The sequence below is a fragment of the Mustela nivalis genome (assembly GCF_964662115.1).
Source record: "Mustela nivalis genome assembly, chromosome: 18".
Classification (NCBI taxonomy): domain Eukaryota; kingdom Metazoa; phylum Chordata; class Mammalia; order Carnivora; family Mustelidae; genus Mustela; species Mustela nivalis.
Window position 1 is genome coordinate 7,906,882 of NC_139037.1, and position 20,601 is coordinate 7,927,482.

The 20,601-nt window shown below is 45.4% G+C and overlaps 1 long non-coding RNA gene across 1 annotated transcript; it reads right to left on the reverse strand.

Moving 5' to 3' along the window:
* Positions 1-135: 135 nt before the first annotated feature.
* On the reverse strand, positions 136-16,979 carry LOC309853224. The gene is made up of 3 exons (XR_014305584.1): positions 16,872-16,979; positions 3,645-3,727; positions 136-264 (listed from the first exon to the last, which is right to left on the reverse strand). It is a non-coding gene; the product is annotated as an uncharacterized lncRNA (long non-coding RNA).
* Positions 16,980-20,601: the final 3,622 nt, after the last annotated feature.

Sequence of the window (20,601 nt, forward strand, 5' to 3'; positions counted from 1 at the left end):
ATTTGATTCCTTTGTACGAATATCAGAGACACCCCATGCCGGAAGGCATGTGCACTAGGCAAGGATAAGAACATGTCTGCTAAGATGTTTTCACCAAGAAGTTTAGCAGTAGAGGACAAGTTTAATTACCAGCAGAAACAGGCAAAGATAGTGGGATCACCCAGAACAATCCTCGACTTCCATACTGCATACTGTGCCTGTCAAAAGGTCCTATCTTCTATTTCAGTTGGCACTTCTCTTTTATATATTCATCATCAGTAGTCACTGGGCAAAATCAAAAGAGAGCGTGTCAAAGTAGAATAAGCAGCGAATGAATAAATACATTTCAATTTTATTCAAAGCAATAAATTTCTCCCATTTGCTAAAATTAAGAGTATCTTAAATGGATGTTGTGTATTTTGGCTTTCAATACACATTTTCATTATAGTTTCATTTTATTTTCCAAGGCTCCTCCCCAGTCAAGGGGGGCCCTCTCTATTTGGCTAATAGTGCTTTACTAAGGTAGGATGGTTTTTAGTGGCAAACAGAAGAAGCCAGGCTGTTGGCTCAGAGCCTGGCGTTTACCTGGGTCCTCTGGCTTGGTAGCTATCTGACTGATGTTAAGGAATGACTATAGTCACACTGACCATCTATGCCAAGTACTCACAGTCTTAGAGGATGGCAGCTCATCTCAGCCACCACACCCCAGTGTGTCAGTTCCTCTGAGCCCACACAATTTTCTCAGAGGCAATATGGTGTCAAGGTTGAAAGTGAAAAATACTTGAATCTGAATCCAGTCTTTGCCATTCGTGAGCCACATCTCAGTCCCTCCTTTCCCTTAGCTATAAACTGAAGATAACAACAGTATCTGCTTCGTGGTTGTTGTATGTTACCTCCTGACCGGGTTTGTGATATCTCTCCTGTTGGATAGTGATTGGACCACCGTGAATACCCAGCCCTCAGTAAATGTTTGTTGAATGAATGAATGAGGCATAAATGAGATAAAAATGTCAAGTGACTGGCATATGGTCATAAATACTCAATACACATTCATTATTAGTAACAAGACTTTTAGTAATAGATTATTATATCAGAGTGATAGAGAGACCTAGTGTCTGCATTTCTAAAACGGACAGAAAGGTATTGCTCTCTGAGGTTTGTTGGGAATATTGTAGACAAATCTGTGAAGGATTTCTCTCATGGTATTTATTCTTGGTGTTACTGTAGGCTCTGATTATGATTATTATTTATATGTTCTGGGATCCCTTGAGACTTTGCATATGAGCAGAAAAATGGAAGAATCTGATAGTATCCCTAGATGTTCACCATATGCCATAAGTTTAACCTACAAGCAATAACTAGCCTATGTAAAGAGCATTGACATTCCCATTTGCCAGTCATTGAAACTGAGGCTTAGACCTCTACAAGGTCATGGCCAGTGGGACAGGGGTGCCAGTCTGCTTTTCTCTAGTGTTTTCGCTTTTTTTTTTTTTTTTAAAGATTTTATTTGACAGAGAGAGAGAGATCATAAGTAGGCGGAGAGGCAGGCAGAGAGAGAGAGAGGGAAGCAGGCTCTCCGCTGAGCAGAGAGCCCGATGCGGGACTCGATCCCAGGACTCTGAGATCATGACCTGAGCCAAAGGCAGCAGCTTAACCCACTGAGCCACCCAGGCGCCCCATGTTTTCGCTTTTTTAAGACCACATGTCAGCTCAGCTAGTTGCTTCTGTCCCTTACCACTTTGCTGCATCCTTTTTCTCTAGAGTCAAAGGGAGAGAGAATTCTGAGTGCCAAGGCCCATGTGAGGACAAATCTAGTTGCTTCCCCATTGGTTGGAGGAAATGGCCGGAACTAGCATCCTAAACCAGCAAACAGCAGGAACTCACTAAGTATCTCTTGATTGAGTGGGTAGAGCCTTCCTCAGAGGCAGTGTCAGAGGCTCAGAGTCTTAAGGCCTGGTCACATTCCTTGGTCCCCACACAAACTCTCAGAGGCTCCATAAGAAACCAGCAAAGTAGATCCTTGTTACGCTATTGCTACCGTAAATACTTTTGGGGAGTTATCTCATATTTCTTATCAATTTAGAGAGAAAGATCAGTTTTGTGGCCCAAAGTTAACACTGTCCTTGGTCCATTCGACATTCGAACAGCCCCCTGGTTGGTCCCCATTTATAGTCTACAGCAAATCTAATAATACCTGTGAAACACGAACCACCTTATCTACCCCTCTCTTTTCTGTGATAGCACAATTAGCCAGATGATAAAGCTCTTTAAAATGAAAGAAAACACTAAAAAATATTGATTTTCCTCAGAGCCATAATATTAAATGTATCATTCCAAACTGAAGTGGGCACTAATTTAGAAGGGATGCATAAATCTAAAACTATCTTGGTGCAGTGACATTTTTTTTTAAAGTGTAGCAAAAAATTATATATATGGAAGCTTGTCTATCATTAAATTACTCAGTTTGAATTTCCACTAATAAAATATAAGGACTTGTTACTATATTAGGCAAGTCACTCCCATTATTAATTTGCTAGATAAATGGCTTCTATATCTTGGAACTTTAAATGAAATTGAATTCACTAATCCGAATTGCTTTGCCTTCTACCAGAGGTTTTTTTTTTCCCCATTAGTTCAGCATAGTTGTGTGTGTGTGTGTGTGTGTGTGTGTGTGTATGTTGTTATTGTTGTTTTTTCTCCTCGCTCCCCCTTTTCCACTTGAAGACAGGAGCCTTCTTCAACTTAACGCCTTAGGGTGTACTTCATGGGTTTATTAGTTATCAGGTATTCATTCAGAGGGGTTAATTAAGCAATAGCTTTCTGTTGACTGCGGTATACAACAGACAAAAGGGTTGGCTTTGCCCGCTGACGAAGCCCCAAGTGATTGTGCCTTCGTGTCCCTCCCTGTGGTCAGACGGAATGCAGATCTTTGACCAGTTCTGGTCTTGGGCTGCCAAGCCGCTCAGGAGGCCAGTTAAAACCAGTTTATGTTTATAGTTCAAGCCACCTTGACATCATCCCAAAAGGAGTCAGGCCTCCTATTCCTTGGGGTTTCCGAGGGGAACTTTCATTCCCGGAGTCTTCTGCAATAACCACTATTCTTTCCGTTTCAGCCCCAAACTTAACCATTCGCAGATTCCCTCCTTTCAGCTAATTACTCAAGACACTTTTTTTTTTTTTTTTTGGCATAGCTTCAAATAATCTGTGGCGCACCTTTGAGCAGCAGGAGGTAAAGAATGAGTATCTTCCCTCTCCCTAGGGAGTTTGGTGGAATCAAATGAGTCAACAGGGTAACTCCACAAACCAGGCAGTGGTGGTGGTATTTTGGAATTTTTATCTATAATTTTAATTTCAGAGTACATCTACTAAGGTGTATGCTCAGTGGTTGTAGTTCCCAAAAGCAAAAGCAAAGTAGTGACAGAGGCACCCCACAGAGGCAGGGACAGTGGGCTCCTTAAAGGCTGACCAACAGATCACCAAGCAAAAGAAAGACATGAGTGTCCACTCCTATAGATCGACTCATCCAGCCTTTAGTAGGGAAGAAAAGGAAGCACTACCGTCATTGCCAGGGTCTTGGAATGTTCTACAGTGTTCCTTTGGGAAGGCACAAAAAGTGCATGAAAACCCTATTCAGTAGAGGCTTCTAATGCTCTAAGGAACACTACCTGTGTATTAGCTGGCCACGGGAGATGGGAAAAGCTGCACCTCTCCTGTCTTCCAGAATAATTCAGACCAGATGACACCTTATCTGGGAAGACAGAGAGCATATAGGTTAGTGGTCACAAACATGGATTTGGCATGGTTTGCACATGGATTCATGCCATGGCTCTGCCGTTTATTAGCTGAGTAACTGTGGGCAAGTCCTGAAGCTCAGAGACCCACACACATATGATCTCATTTCTTCCATGTACTATCTGATGACATAGGTATTTCTCCATACAATAGAGGAGGAAAAGGAGGCACACAGAGGTTAAGTAAATTATCAGAAGACACACAGGTATCTGAAAGGTTGATATGAAATCAAGAAAGAAGTTGGTAAAATCCTTGGTATGGGACTGAACCAGTCTGAACAGCTGAATGTGTCTGTGGGTGCTGTCATTGTTCATGATGCTTGTCAATTTAGCCAACGTGTCCCTAGCTCATACTCTCTCTTTCTAGAGAGAGAGGGAGAGAGAAGAAAAAAAAGCCTATATATGGTAACTACACCTTTTTGTTAAGCTACAGAAATAAATCTATTAAGTTTTCCTTGTGTAAAATTCTGACCTCCCAACATATACACACACACTTCAAAATCCTTCTCATAACATTCTCTGTGTTTTACCCAACTTACAGAGCAGCAGAGGAGTCAAACGGGGCATCTGTCCTCTGTGTGTGGAGCTGTACATGCCGAGAACCACAAAACTATTGCTGCCATATACACCCTCCAGAAAGGACTTCACCACACCCATGTTGGAGAACAACAATAGAGATGCCAGAGGGACTCTCTAGTTCTCAAGAGTGCCGTATGGCAAGAAGGGCACAAGTCAGTGTGGGGGGGACCCTGACAAACACAACGTCAGCCAGGTTGTCGACGGCGGTGTGAGCAGACATAAGCCATGTGCCTTCAGTGCGATACGATGTGCTGAAAATGGCACTTCGCCTCTGGGGTCTTCCTCCCCCTAATCCATGGCCCCAGTGTAATCATGAAAAAAACATCAGACTAATCCCCACCAAGGGACATTCTACAAAATACCTGAGCAGCACTCCTCAAAACTGTTCAGGTCATCAAAAACAAAGAAAGGTCTGAGAAATGGTCCACAGCCAAGAAGAGCCCAAGGAGAGTGATACTTAAATATAACAGGGGATCTTGGAACAGAAAAAGAAGGTTAGGTAAAAACTAAGGAAATGTGAATAAATTATGGATTTTACTTAATAATAATGCATAGATAACAGTTCATTGATTGTAACAGATGGGTTATTCTGGTGTGCAGTGCTAATAGGGAAACTGCATGCAAGAGACAAGGAAAAAGGTCATCTGGAAGTTCTGTCCTGTCTGCTCAATTGTTCTGTATTTCTGAAATCGTTCTTAGAGTCTATTAATAAGGATATATTAAAATAAATTTATAATGTTGAAAATGTATATAACAAATAGCCCTGCCTTGCTGACTATGTGGCAAGCTCTCGCCACCATGCCTATACCAAGGGGGTGGGGGACCACAGTCACACAAACACAGGAGGATGAGCATTCGAGCTGACGGTCCGCTGCATGTTCACTCCTCGATCTGTCCACATTCTACCCCTCGAGCCCATTTTGCCAATGGGAACATCCATAGCTTTAGGGTCTCCAGAGCAAATCTGCCTTTTTTGGAAGAAAAGAGTCAACCCTCTCTCCAGGTGTGTGTCTTTCTGCCGTGCCTCTCGACTCTAGCACTGGGTTAGAGAGGCTGAGAAAAGAGGCCTTGCTCATCTATGAACACTGGGTTAGAGAGGCTGAGAAAAGAGGCCTTGCTCATCTATGAAGTATTATAACAATAGTTGTTAAGTGGTTACTCTGTGCCGGGCTCTATGTTTGGAGCAACTGACAACTTCAGGAAGCTTCCAGTCTCCTGGAGAAGACAAGGAGGCTGCTGCAGTACTAGTGAACACCAAAGTCTTAATCTGTAAGGAAGGCCAAGAGACTGAGCAGGGAAGGGCAGGAGGGAAATACACATCCCCTTAAGGACCAAGGAGAAGGGTCTAGAAGAACAGATCCCATTTGGGGTCATTGTGATACACAGAGCTGGGGTCCCTCCCGGGAGCCCACAGCCCTTCTTCAGATGCCTCATTCCAGGCCGATGGGGAAAAAGCAAGCCTCAGTTCAGCGTTTAGGAGAGAACAAAGGAGAAGCAGTGGTGACCCAGAGACTACAAATGTTTTTGTTAAGCAACCACAAGGGACAGCCTCTTTGGTGAGTGCACTTACCAGATGGCTGGGGCTTGTCAGCTGCTTCCAATCAAATCTTGCACCACTGAGTTGGTGCATCCCACACACTCAGCAAGATTCTGCTGAGTGGAGGAATTAAAAAACAAAACAAAACAAAAAAACACTTATTTTGCTCCATACCTAGAAAGTGTGCTCTTGGGGTTTTGGGGGATAGAATCCAAAACCAACAAGAAAGTATCAGAAGAAAGCAATAGAAACTGAAGACAGCACCTTGTCCTGGGCCATGTGTTTTAAGTTTCCAGTGTTGGAGCAAAGGCGAGGAGAGAAATTGGCTCTTCCAGTCTAAGTTGGTGTGGGCAGAGCCAGGCAGGAAAGAGCTGGAACAGGCCATTAAGGCCCTGCTTGGGGAGACACAAAGGAAGAGAGGGAAGGAGAGAAGTGAGGACCATACAAGACATTCAAGAGGTTGACAAGGCGCAAAACTTCAATTTATTATTGCTATTTTGCAAATTACAACTCCTCCTGCCTAACTGGAAGTATGAAAAAAGCAGTGACTGAATTCATTCAGTTACATATATATGAATGTCATAGTTATGGTTATACATCCATATTGGTGTATGACTCACACAAATATACATATAAATAATATATAAATTATATAAAGACACGTCTATAAAATCAGTGCTCACCATAGGAGCTTCGGAATATACACTTTAGTGGAAATTTTCTAAATCCTACATGTGCTACCTCCCTAAAAAGAAAGTGGTTTCCTTGTAAAGAAAGTGCTGGAACAACTGTTTTTCCGAAAAGGGAAGGAGGGCCTATGAGGGATGAGACAATTTCTTGTGAGATGGTTGAATATGGTGCTGTTGGGTTTTTTTGTTGTTTTTTTTTTTTTAAGATTTTATTTATTTATTTGACAGAGATCACAAGCAGGCAGAGAGGCAGGCAGAGAGAGAGAGGAGGAAGCAGGCTCCCTGCCGAGCAGAGAGCCCAATGTGGGGCAGGATCCCAGAACCCTGGGATCATGACCTGAGCCGAAGGCAGAGGCTTTAACCCACTGAGCCACCCAGGCGCCCCCGCTGTTGGGTTTTCACGCCTCCCTGCTCCCCCCACCCCCCAGCCCACATGCAATAAAACATAGCTCCTGGATTTGAAATGCTCCCTCTCCTTCTCGGTTTCAATGACCTGTTTTACCTTCTTCCTAGAAACAGAACATCCTTTGGGAACTAGGACTGCGCATGCTGAGTGAGACGACGCCCCCCCCCCCGCCCCAATAAAACAGTGCACAGGCCCTTGTGAACTGGGTTCTGCAAAACTGTCCAAACTTGCTGGTGGCGACCAGTGTCCTCCAGCTCTGCGCAACTAGCCGCGTCCCGCAGCCGCCAGCCTTGTCACACTTGCTTCTCCTATGGACACAGAGCAGGCATGTCTGTCCCTACAAGACACTCAGGGAAAAGGAAAGGCAAGGAAAGCTCCGCTCTGGAAACCAGTCTTGGCCCCACGCCAAGCCGTTCCTGCCCACCACATCACACACACCCGAAAGTGAACCCCAATAATCCTCTACGAATGCAAGAAAAACTGATTACTTAGGTTGGCCGCCTCCTGTCCTTCAAAGCTCTCTCGCAGACCCTGAGACGGAAATCCCTGAAGTTTCCGCATCTGTAAAATGGGAGGCAGGATCCCGGCTCGGAGAGCGGCGGGAGGCCCGAGGCCCAGGTGAGCCGCGCAGGACGCCCGGAGCTCGCGCTCGCCCCGAGTGCGGTGCGCAGCCCTGGTCCCGCGATGTGGCTCAGGTAGAACAGAGTTGGGGGGGGGGGGGCTGTGACATTCCCAAGGTCTGCACTTGGGTCCTGTCGGGGGAGAAAATTAAATGGCGTGCATCTGAGGTGAAACCCAGAGCTCAGGAATGATCTGGCAAAGAGAAGCCTGGTTTGGAAAAGGGCTTCTTAGTTCTTCCAGCTAGCCGGCGTAGAGGCGCCCCCAGAAAGGATCAGACGCGGGACATGCTGAGGTTGAACACGACTATTTGGGGAGCAAGTGGCAACTTCAGGAAGCCTCCAGTCTCCCGGAGAAGACAGGGAGGCTGCCCTAGGAGGTAACGCAAATCTCTGTAAGGACCAAGGGGAGAAGTCTGAAACCATCCGGAGCCAAGTAGAAGCGCTGGACCTTGGGAGGACACACTTTTGGAGGACAGACGAAGGTGGGGCCCAGGAGAGCCAGAGGTAAGCCTTGCTCTTTCTGGGAGCTGGAATGGAACGGCGCCTTCCAAATCCCGCAAACTTCTCTGTCCCTGGGGCGGGGGGACTTTGGGTCGTGCGCATTCACGCTTCCAGTGGGCAGCTAGAAATCCATCCGCATAATGTGACCAGAAAGCTGTAATTTTCCCTCGCGGAAGATTGCCCCCATTGTGTTGAGATTTTGCTTGTTTGTTTGTTTGTTTGTTTTTATTCTAGTAAGATGCTAAAAATAGCATGTGGGCCGGTTGACAAGTGTAGAGAAATGTTTCTAAATCGGGATTTCAATGAATATTGCTACCCTTATATGTGAGCTTTTTCTTGAGAAAGAATAAGTGGGGTAAAAAGGGCCAGGACGCAAATATCCTATCTTGTTTATTTTATTTCAGTTCAGTCAAGACCTCCCCCAGTCGTTTCAGCCTGCCAAGTTTGCATTTTAAAATATTACAAGAGCCCAGTGTATCTATATTATTATTCTTCTTCACGGGGTCCCCAGCGCCTTTAGGAGTGGGGTTCTGGTTTGTGATATATGGCCAAGTGTGGAAAAGGATAAAGGAATGTCTGCATGTGGGGATGATGGAATTAGCGGGAAGTGGTTCCAAGGTTCTAGCAGTTTCTCTCTTCATCCCACGACTCAAAATGGCTTCCTAGAAAATACTCAAAAGTCACAGGTGAGCCTGGTTTTAGGCAACTGCTAGGCTAACACTAGTTTCTCTCCACAGTGCTCCCTGCCCCTTTCTCCTACAGAGTTTTCAAACCTCTCTGATCATAAGAATCACCTGGGGTGCTTACTAAGCACACAGCCTCCCAGGTTCTTCCTGTGGATCTCAGCCTTGGTTGCACATTAGAATCAGCTGGGGAGCTCTTAAAACGGCTGATGACCAAGCTGTCTTCCAGACCAGTTCTATCAGAAGCTCGGGGTGTGGGATCCAGGCATCGGTAGCTTGAAAGCTCCCTGGGAGATTCCTGTGTGCAGTCAGGCTTGAGTACCACTGTCAAGGTCGTAATTCGGCAGGTCTGCTTTGGGGCCGTGGGGAATGTATGCCAAGCGCTCTGGGTGATCGTCTCCATTGTGGAGGGATTTCGGAAATACTGGGTTATAGTCCAGGGGCTGGATCAAGCACTGTTTCCAAAAGGCCAGTCCATTTCTCATACTAGTGGTCAGTTGAAACTCACTCCCCTGTGCACGGTGTCAAACACCTGCCTAATATCGCCGGCCCAATCACATTCTCCCACCTGGTATACTGGAAGGTGAGGCACTCGGCAGCAGGTGGTATCCTTTGTAAGAAAAACATGTAAAGTAGATTCGGGATGGCCATGTTTTGCCCGTTGCATGGTAACACTGGCAGAAGAAAGGAATGAAAACCTGGGCAGACCCACTGGGGGAAGAGAAGATACCATGAGAAGAAATAGGGATGGAGAAGGAGAAAGAGAGAGAGAAAGAGGTCTCCTTAGATCCTGAAAGCTTTCTTTCCATTTCTGGTTCCTGATCCTCATGAGGCCCAGGCACCTGCTCTACTCATAGGTTCCTGAAATACTCATTTTTTTTAGTGTGTTCTATGTGTCTCCATCTATTTCTTTATATTTTTAGATTAGGTGGGGGTTTTCTTTCCACAACCACAAGATGCCTGGGACACCAATTGCCTGATAAGCGAGATTCACCAGTAGCAGAGTCCAGTTTGAAAATGCAGGACCAGGAAGAAGTGCATGTCCCAGAAATGTCCCCTGTGCTTTCCACAGCCACTTCCAGTCCTGTTTTTGCTAAGTCTTTCCTGTTTGATCATTTACAAAGCTTCGAAGGTCAGACATTGGAGATAGATGACTCACGAGCTGTATAGACTCGAACACATTACTTGGTGTCTCTAAGTCTCCATTTCTTCTAAAAATAGTGGAGTCTACCTCATCTCATCATGGAAAAGATGGAACAGGATAATAAATAGGAAGTGGTGAAAGCAGGCCTCAGTTTACAGCAGATCTTCCTCAGATGTTACTCTGTTCCCTTCTGCAGAGTGAGTCAGAAGCAGTTTCCCAGAGGTTAACCTACAGTATAAGTGTATAGTTTTATGTGAGAAAGTCAAATAAGTGAGGGGAACTGTAGATTAAAGGAAGCAGAAACAGGTTTCTTTCCTGCAGTCCTTTTCAGAGCACTTAGATGCTAGTGTGCATTGGGGATCTCCAAGACGGGGATGTGATAGGTAGAGTTGCCGCATGTTACTTAGCATTACCGAACCTTCTCACCCATGGAACAGTTCAGGGCCTGGTATCCCACAGGTCACCCTCTGGGATAGTCTCAGCTAGACCTGGCATTTTCAGATTGTGCTCCATGGAGCTTAGAAATCCTAAAGAGTAATATGGAGGAGGTTTTCAAGGAGGATGTGGATGGCAGCGATGACCATGTTGAATAAAGCTCTAATGCGTGTACTTCCACTGGGAAATATTCCCACCCCACATCAGGAATGTAGCTTGCAAGTTTGTAAAAATTTGAAGGAAAAGATATGCTTATGTTTAAAAATCATTGACCTTCACCGGAGCTTTCCAATTCAGAAACAATTGCGATGAGACACAGTCACCTTTCTTCCCAAGGTCAAATGAACAGTGTTTCCTTGTGTATCTTCAAGCTCCTTTCTCCTAATCACCAAGGCTTTGTTTTGATTTTTTTTTTTTTCCAGTCAGGCTTACCGAGCTGTAATTTATAAGCAATAAAATTAACGTTTTGTGTTCCTTTTATGCACTTTCACAAATATGTGCAGTCATGTCGCTACCCTTATACCCAAAACATAGACTATTTCCATCACTCGAAACCGTTCTCTTGTGCCCTCTTTCTATCCCTAGCTTTTGGCATTCACTGGTATGTTTCTCTGTTGCTTTAATATTGTTTTTCCTTTCCAGAAGGTCATGTAATTGGAATCATACAGCAGGTTTGCTTTTGAGTCTAGCTTCCTCTGCTTAATGCAGCAGAGACCTCGTTCGTATTGTTGGCTGTGTCAGAAGTGCGTTTCTTTTTGCCGCTGGGTTGCGTTTCGTCACATGGATAGACCGTAATTTGTTTATTCCTCCTGCAGCTGAATGACATTTGTGTGTTCTGTTTTCTGGCGATTATGTATAAATCCACCATAAACATTTGGATGCAGGCTTTCGTCTAAAAGCCTACGTTCCTTCCTCTTGGGTAAATACCGAGGGATGGAATTACTGGATCATATGTAAGTTTATGTTTAAATTTATAAGGAAGTGCCAACTTCTTTCCAAAGTGGTTGCATCATTTTGCAATGCATGAGAGTTTCTGCTGTTGCCGGTCTTGCCAGCACTTGGCATTGCCAATTTGATTTTTTAAAATTATCCCAGGCATTGTGATAGGCAGTGTTGTCTTGTTGTGGTTGTAACTTGAATTGTCCTAAGGACTAATGAGGTTAAGCGTCTTTTCATGTACTTACTTATTATCTCTGCCTTCCTTGGTAAAGTGTCTTTCAAATAGTTTGCCCATTTTTAAAATAATGTTGTTTTCTTATTATGGAGTTTGGAGGGTTCTTTGTAGATTCTTAATGGAAATCCTTTATCAGACACTTCCTTTGCAAATATTTTCTCATACCTTGTGGCTGGCTGTGTCTTCTGAAAGGAAAGACATTTCTAATTTTGATGGCATCCAACTTATAAAAATAGATTGTACTTGTGTTGTATCAAAAAAAAAAAATCTCTGCCTAACCCATCCTTTCTTCAGATGGTTTGCATTGAGGTCTATACTCCATTTAGAGGTAATTTTTTTATGTGGTGTAAGGTATGGACAAATATTCATTAATTTTACATATGGATTCCCCATTATTTTCAAAAACCATTTTTTGAAAAGACTGTCCTCAATATTAACTCATTATTTATACTTACTTAACTATTTTTAGTTTACTGCATACATCTTAAAATTATGATAGTCAACCTACAAATAACATTTTAACCCTACATGTATAGTGAAAGAGCCTTATAAAAATAAACTTCCATTTCTTCTCTAAGGTAGGCCTGTGTGCCTGGGCCTCGAGGGTGGGTTTGCTGGATGTCCCTGCTTCCCTTACCCATGGTAGCCAAACACCGCATTGAGTCTGTGGTAGGCAGTAAACTGTCCCTCACCCAACAACAGATCATTATTATGCCCTATTGGTAGAGGGTGTGGATCCCAGAGCTCTTCCACTGCCCAGATAGAGAAGGATTTTCTCTTTATCCTTCCCCAGTCTTAATGGGTCTTCACCTCTGCTCTGAATATTACAGGGCTTGCTAGTGTTCTCCAAGCAGCTTAAGAGGGTCCTCAGGGCATTCCTGCCTTTCGTGGTGGCAGGCCGCCCCCCCCTCCAGGCCTACACCACCAAAGGAGGCCCGTTCGGTCTAGTGTTTGCCCCCAGTCTTACTTGTGAGCATCTGGTGGAGGTCTATATTGAAAATCCTGCAAGCATGTGAGAGCTCGCATTAGGTCTACAGCTTCTGTGTCTCTGGTCCCACACTTTCATGCTAGCCTACGCTTAATCTCTAGCAAGCCATTAAACATTTTAAGATGCTCTTGGTGTTGCATCTTCCCATGGCCTGTCCTATGGAAAACTTGTGCTCCTGTCCCAACTACCCCCAGAGCGGCCTGTCTTTACTTGGAAATTGCCTGGTAACCTCAACTCTCTCATGGACTCAAGGAAAGTCTGTTCATCTGTATTTTTCTTTTCTTTTTTTTTAAATAAGATTTTAAAAACTTATTTATTTGAGAGAGAGAGAGAGGGAGCATGAGTAAGGTGGAGGGGCAGAGGGAGTAGGAGAAGCTGACTCCCTGCTGAATGGGGAGCCCAACACGGGGCTCAATCTCAGGACACCAAAATCATGACCTGAGCTAAAGGCACACACTTAGCCATCTGAGCCACCCAGGTGCCCCTGGATATTTCTTTGTTAGGTTAAGAGCAAAACTCTGTCCAGTTTTCTGTACCCAAGGTTAAAATGGGATCCCTCCTTCTTTACACAAAGATTTTGAGCTTCTATCAAATAACCCCTTCTATCTTAGACACATACAGAATATAGACCAGGTCAACAAGTTTCTTCAATATCCAGTCAGCCATTCACAAGCTAATCAAATTAAGCTAAATCTTTCTGAATTAGGTACACAACTACTGATGGGTTGACCCTCATGAACTATTTGTTGATAAACAGATATACAAATCTCATTTTCGATATTTCTTCGAATACATTTCTAGACAGACAATTTCAGCTTAGAATTCTTCTAATGCTCTTTTAATGCTTTTGTCTATTGTTTCAAGTATGGTAAAATAATTTAGGACTTGTATTCATTTCTTAGGGCCAGGATAAATCTTCACAAACTAACTTGGCCTCGAAAAACAGAAATTTATTCTTCCACGGTTCCAGAGAAAAGCAGTGCAAATGAGGTGTGGGCAGGGTTGGTTGCTTTTGGAGGACCCGGAGGGGAGATTCAATTCCCTGCATCTCTCCTAGTGTCTGGTGCCGGCCAACGATCATCGGCATTCCTTGGCTTGTGGGTGCCCCGCTCCGGTCTGCGCCTCTACCTTCCCACCACCTCCTTCACTCTGCCTCCGAATCCTCTCTCCTAATAAGGACACCTGTCATTGGATTTAAGGGCCACCTTGAATCCAGGATCATCTCATTTTGAGGTCTTTACCTTGTTTACATCTACAAAGACCCTTTTTCTAGATAAAGTCACCTTCACAGGTTCTGGGGGTTGCAACTTGGTCGTGTCATTTTGGGGGCCCTACGGATTTGTGTTTACCAGTTTGCACACGTGTTGTTTTTACAGTTGTAAGTTTTGTGTTTCCCTGAGTCACTCTAGCTTGATGAGCAGGGGAAGGCTGGAGGAGGTACTGGCTGTGATGATGGCTGTCCAATATTTGCCAGTTTCACCTAGAATTAAATGCTTGACTCAGTGAGGCCATGTGCCAGTAAATGTTTTCTCTGAAACATCAAGCAAATCATTAGACTTATATTTTGCCTGGCCTGAGCTTTTCAGTCCTCCTCAAATGAGCTTCAGGTTGGTCTGTAGCTTCAAAATGAAAGGGGCACATCATCACCAGAGAGCCCACCAAAAATTGAAACAAAACTGAATTAAGAATAATTAATAACCCAAAGTTAGTTGAATCATGACCACAATAGACAACTTCTGTTTGGAAGGTATAGATTCATTTCTTTAATTTACACTGTCATTGAAACAAACCTCCATGGGACCATGACGATTTGAGTAATTTAATTCTTCCACTCAGGAATTAGGAAGAACTGAATTCATATCTTGGCTACTCCATTTACAAGCTGAGAGACCCTAGGCAAGTGATACCACAACTCTGTGCCTCACTTTTCCCATCTGTTCAATGAAAATAACATCCCCTCCCTTCTTTCAGTGTTGTCCTGAAGGTTCCATTAATTGAGACCATGTAGGCAAATCTGGGGCAAACGCCAAGCACTGCCAAATGTTAGTGACCCCTTTAACCCCATATTGCTATTCATTAAATTAACAACCTCTCCCCACTTAAACTGATGATATAATGCTTCATACAAAAATAAAAGCAAGGAGGAGGCCTGGAATGGAAGTCAGGAGAAGTAGATTCTGACCTAAATATCACTGCCCCCCCAGCTGCTTAAACTGAAGTAAGCAGGCTTAGTTCTCTGGGCCTCAGTTTCTTTAAAAACAAAGTACTCCACTGTCACTGGCTGTCTCAAAAGCCCTTCCATCCCCTACAGTGCATGATTTGCATCTTGGTTGGCAAAATAAGTGTCAGGGACACATCCAGACTTCCTTCTCATTTACTCCAGACTTTCACACCATTGGTGATTCATGGATAATCTCTTAACTCAGAGAGTAAAATCAGCACAATCCAGAGAATAAAAACCAGGCCTCTCCTTGACAGGAAAGAAGACTCGGATTTGGGAAGGAAACAGATGCAAGAGTATGTGGTTTTTCTGTCAGGCCCAGTGGAGAGTGCATTCAAAGCTTGTCCCCTCCCGGAGGACTTGGCACCACACCAACCTCACTCTCACACAGACCAGCGTTTACGGCCACTCTAAAACCTCCCAAGTATGTATTTCATAAAAGCAGGGCCTGGTTCAAATCCCCTGTAATGTCTCCAAAGGGAAAGAATCGAGTCAATAATCAGGGCTGTGTCTGTGTGTCATAAATTCCCCAATCCCCTATTCCCTGGCCCGGCTAGCACACACAGGCGCACGCACACACATAAACACCGCCATAAATATATACACTCCCATTTAATAGACCAGGGATTCAAATTACAGTTACAGTGTAATAAAACTGACTAATCTGCAGGGTGTGTGCAGAAGTTTAAGTGTGTGTGTGTGTGTGTGTGTGTGTGTGTGTGTGTGTGACGGAGAGAGAGAGAGACTTACAAGCTTCTTCCTATACTTGAAGTCTAAATCCCCCTAATGTGAAATTCCTCTGAGACATTTAAATAAGCTGTCTTCACAGAACTATCCTAGACGCCCTTATATCTGGATTCAGGGCTGGCTACGTAATTTGCAGGCCCAGTGCAAAAAGCAAACAGAGTTTCTTTTTCAAAACTCATTAAGAACGTCCAAACAGCCACCAGAGAGCATGAAACCAAGTGTGAGGACTTCTGAGCGCAAGGCGCCTTGTGATTGTGCTGGTCACAGGCCCATCAAGCCCGCCCAGGCTTGGTCACAAGCAGGCTGTTCCGACCAGCCCCCTGCCACATCTCCGTTTCTGTAGGACCCATCCTGGTGAAACGTGCCTGGGGAGGCTGTGACAGCGTGGAAAGGGGTGCTCTGGACCAGCCTGGGTTTGAATGGTGCTAGACCCGTACTAACAGTTTCCTGGGGGACCCTTCCGTTTGTCATTTTGACCTTCAACTTCCAATCTGTTAAAAAGAGACAGGGAGACCCGAGATCATTTCCTGGAACTGCAAGGACTCAACAGGAGACCAGCACCCCTCCCCCTAGGGATAAAACCCTGGCACACGACAGGCGTTCCTACAGCCCTTCCTTTGGGCACAGATCTTACAGATCTGTTCCAGCGAAACACACTATAGGCTAAGAGTGGAGCTGCTGTGGCTGAGGTTCGCGAATGGTCGCTGGTGGTGAGGTCCGAATGGGACCTGAAAGTTTGTCCTCTTTTTCCTCTAATGAGAGCCCCCCCCTACCCACACACACACACACACACCCCTGCCCTTGTGTGGGAAGAGCCGGCCTTCGGGAAAGGGGGCTGAGGCCAGCATCAGCGGAGAGAGAAGCTGCCCCGGGAAGGGGCTGGGGGAGGGAGAGAAAGAACGCGAAGTCCGCGCTGGAGTTTGGAGTCCCGGGTCTGTTTTTTTGGCAGGCGCAGGCAACTTCTTGGCAGCCAAGTGGCCGGAGCGGGCGGAGGCTGCGCTGCCCTTATTGGTCCACCCGCGGCTGTTGCTACGCGGATGGACCAATGGCGTGCGAGGAGGAGTTGGGGCTCCTCCTCCCCCCGGGCCTGGTGGGAGAGCCCCGGGCCGCTCCTCCTCTTCTGCCCTGGCCGGTGGCTCCCCTGTCTTTCTTTTTTTTATTATTATTCTTTTTTTTATTATTATTATTTTCTTTTCTTTTCTTTTTTTCTTTTTCCTTTTCTTTTTCTCTCTCTTTCTTTCTTTCTGTCTTTCTTTCTTTCTTTCTTTCTTTCTTTTTTAAGGAGGGGTGGGGAGTGAAGTGGGGGCACAGCCCGGGGCGGGACAGACGCCTCCCCGCGCCTCACCCCGGGAGGTTGGGCGCCCTGGGGTGGCTCACCTGTCAGACTCGTTCCTCCTCTCCCCGCTCCCTCGCCCTCCTGGCTTTGCACAGCCTGGAGGTAAAGGGCTGGACGCGCCGGGTTGTTTGATTTTATGCATTTTTCCCCCCCGGCCTGGTGCATGTGTGTGTTTTATGTTTTAATAACTTTATCAACTCGGTGAACTTCCGCCAGTGCTGTTGCTACTTCTCTTGCCTCCCTCCTTCCGCGTGTGTAACTGGCTGCTGGGACACCTCCCAAGGTTGAATCCCTCTACCCTGCGTGCACCCTCTCTCGTGGGATAGAGCGGTTGGCACTGAAGGGCTCCCTAGCTGCAAAGCAGGGCCTCCGTTGAGAAAATGGGCATCGACCAGGAGAAAAGAGAACTGAGAGATAGGCGCAGCTCTGGGTGCTTTAGGTCCATAATAACAGTTAATAAAGTATTAAGAAGAAGAGCTATCATTTGCTGCACCAGACGCTGTACTAAGCAGTTACAGTTCTTCACGCTGTTTAAAGCTGGGTAAGACCAGTGCGCTGAAGCAAGGGCAGCGCAACACTGCTGAGTCAGGTGGCAAGGCCCAGGCAGGGCTTGGTCCTCAGTCTGTCTCTGGCTCCAGAACCCTAGGTTCTACCTACATGCTGGTGTTGGTGCGTAACTCTAGGACAGCGCAGGTGGTGTGGAGATCCTTAGGTCCCCCAGTTGGGCGTGTGTCTCAGTAGAGTCCCATGGGCAGCTAGCAGGGCTCCCAATAGGGACGTCTTCACCCTAGGCCTGTCCCTAATTTTAGTGTTTGCATGTTACGTGGATCTTTCTTAAGAATTCAAGAGTCTAGTAGAAAAGACGTATTCTCTTTCTTGTAGAGAATGTCTTCTCTTCATGCCACTGGACACATCTGTCTATGCAACTTCTCTTTAACTGGCTCAGGAACTACCGCTCAGAGAGAGAAAGTGACTTGATCAAGGCTACACAGCTTGTAACTCGGTATGTCCATTGCACATCAAAGCCAGCTGTCTGCACAGGAAAGAAAGCCTGTAAGAGTGCTGCTCTGAGAAAGGGCTGCAGTTTTACATAAACTCAACTGCATGCCGAGAGCCACTATTTTCAAATTTTGTGGACCACCATCTAGTTGGGCATATGTAAAAAATATGCTTGTTTTTCCAAAAGAGTTTCCTTTTGTTGTTGTTGTTGGGTTTTTTGTTTGTTTTTTTTGTTTGTTTGTTTTTTTAAGGCACTTCCAGCTCATCTTTCATGGCTTCACCATTGTAGTGATGGGTACAGCGTGCAAAATTAACCCTATTTGTAGGTGAGGGCACTGAGGCACAGAAGCAGTGCCTGTAGTAGCAAATCCAAGGCTGGGTGTAGATTTCCCCTTTTCTCCCTGAGAGGGAGCTGTCTTCTCTGCTTTCCAAGAATGCCTGTGATTCAATTATGAATTTGAAACAACAAAAATGGGGCACCTGGGTGGCTCCATCAGTTGAGCATCATACTCTTGACTTCGGCTTGGGCCATGATCTCAGAGTCATGGAGTCGAGCCCCATGGAGTGCTCCATTCTTGGTGGGGAGGCTAATTTTCCTGCCCCTACCTCCGCTCACATGTGTGCTCTCTCTCTCTCTCTCTCTAAAATAAATGAATAAATCTCTAAACACAACAACAACATGTAGGGACTGAGAATTTTAAAAGGAAGGGAGGGAGGGAATAAGAAAAAGAAGAGGAAAAGAAAAGAAAAAAGCCTGAGTGAGTCAGTGAGAAATGCAATCGGTTCTACTTTTCTGTTGGAAAGTGCCTGGAAGTGGCCCCCCAGCTGGGAGCAGGATTGACCGGCGGAGGAGCATCTGCTGGCAAGGCTGGTTTCTACCTGGCAGACGGCTGCCTACCACCCTAGCCCTTGTTCTGAGCCTGGCACCAGAGGGAAGCGTGTCTGTACTCAGTCTGCTGTTGCCTAATAGACTCAGCAGAAAGGCCCCAACTAGCCTTCCCTCTTCTCTTTCCAGAGGGAGAGGGACCTGGGCATGCTTAACTCACTCTCTCTCTCGAATACAGAAGGAGCCTAAGGGGTGTTTCTTTTCTGATGACTGAAAAGGCGATGTGTTTGAACCTCTATACCCAGTATTACCCAGCCGGTGGGAGCCTTTCCAGTTCCACCCATCCCCAGAGACTTTCTTGGTCCCAGAAAGATAGTACTGTCTCCTTCCTTAAATCCCCCTAGCTTAAAAAGCCTAGCCAAAACCCTCCTCATAATCTTTTGCCATAAAGTTTATCTGCTAAAACTTTTCTTTAAAACCTATGGAAAATAAAAATTGGGATTGGAGCAGAACAGATTATTATGTTTGCAGAGGCTGATATAATTGTTGGCTGTTTTCCATGGTACCCACTGTAACGCTTTAGGCAGCCCTGAATTTGAGAGACTGTTTACAAAGCAGCTTTCTTCCTGAGCACTAACCGAAATCCCTCCTGTTGCAACCTCTACTCCCTCAAGCTTTGCCCAGTACAGCCAGCCACCTCCCCACCCGGTGCTTTGTCTCTCCTGCTTCTGCATTCTTTCAGCCAAGAGCCACGCAAGCTGGCCTTTGTTTCTTGCACAGTGCTTCTTGGAGTGTGCTCTGCCTCTGAGCTAGGCACTGGGGACTCCCACCCCCATGCTTACAGTCAAGTGGGAGAAGCGCTATGACTCAAACCCCACCACAAACCCAGATTTACACCATCAGCTCTGTCACAGAGGGGACATACGTGCGTGATGCAATCACAGGGAATGATAAAGGAACTTAAAGTCATTTGGAGCAATCAAGACAGCCCTAATGGACAGCTGTCCTCTCCTGGTTCTGGCATCTGCATATCCACTGAGAACAGTTAGCTGAGCCTGTGGCAATCCAATCCACTTTCCATGGACGGGACATTACTTTTTATTGAAACTGGTAAAAATTAACTTCTCTAAGAACATTGGTCTTTCCCCTAAGACAAGAAATTGGGACCATATGTTTAGGCCTGGTTTTGTTAGGTGGGCGTACAGCTCACCAAAGGGATAAAATCAACACATTTTTCACTGCTTCCATAATCAGGGAGTGGGAACATTCGAGTCCTACTGATTTCTGCCTGGGCCCAGTGTAACTTATATTAAGAAATGTTTGAACTTGCAGTGCCGTTGAACTGAAAGGGTTCAGATTCAAATGACACCAAGATTTATTAAGGACTGAGTGCAGCCTGGTATTTGCTAAATAAGACCCCCCGCCCCGGGGACCCTTACAGCAGTAACTCTGGCACTTCATCTGCTGAAGGGGCACTTTTCAGCCCCTTCAGCAGAAGAGACAGAACAAGGCCCAGAAAACCCTTAGGCGCAGACTCCAAGTGTGTTTCTCAGACACAGGATAGGATCAAGTATTCACAGATAGGATGAACATTTCACATCACAGGCTCATGGAAGATCTGTTTTGGGCAGTACTTCAGAGCCACCATTTCTGTTTTCTTCTTGAATTATGACCCAGAGTGAGATAGAGATAGATGTAGGTATAGATTGACATGTCCAAATTCCATGTGTATCTCTCCTCTAATGGAGACTTCTCTGGCTTTTTGACGAAGCCTGGTTGACTTTCAGATGTCGGATTATTCAAAAAAGCTTCCAACTTCAAGATTTCCAACTGGACCAAATAGAAAATATGACCTTTTCCAGGAAGGTATCGATGGAATGTTTAAGCGAAGTCAATGGGCATAAACAGAATCAGGTGTACTAACAGCAAAGCTCCGTACCTGGCGA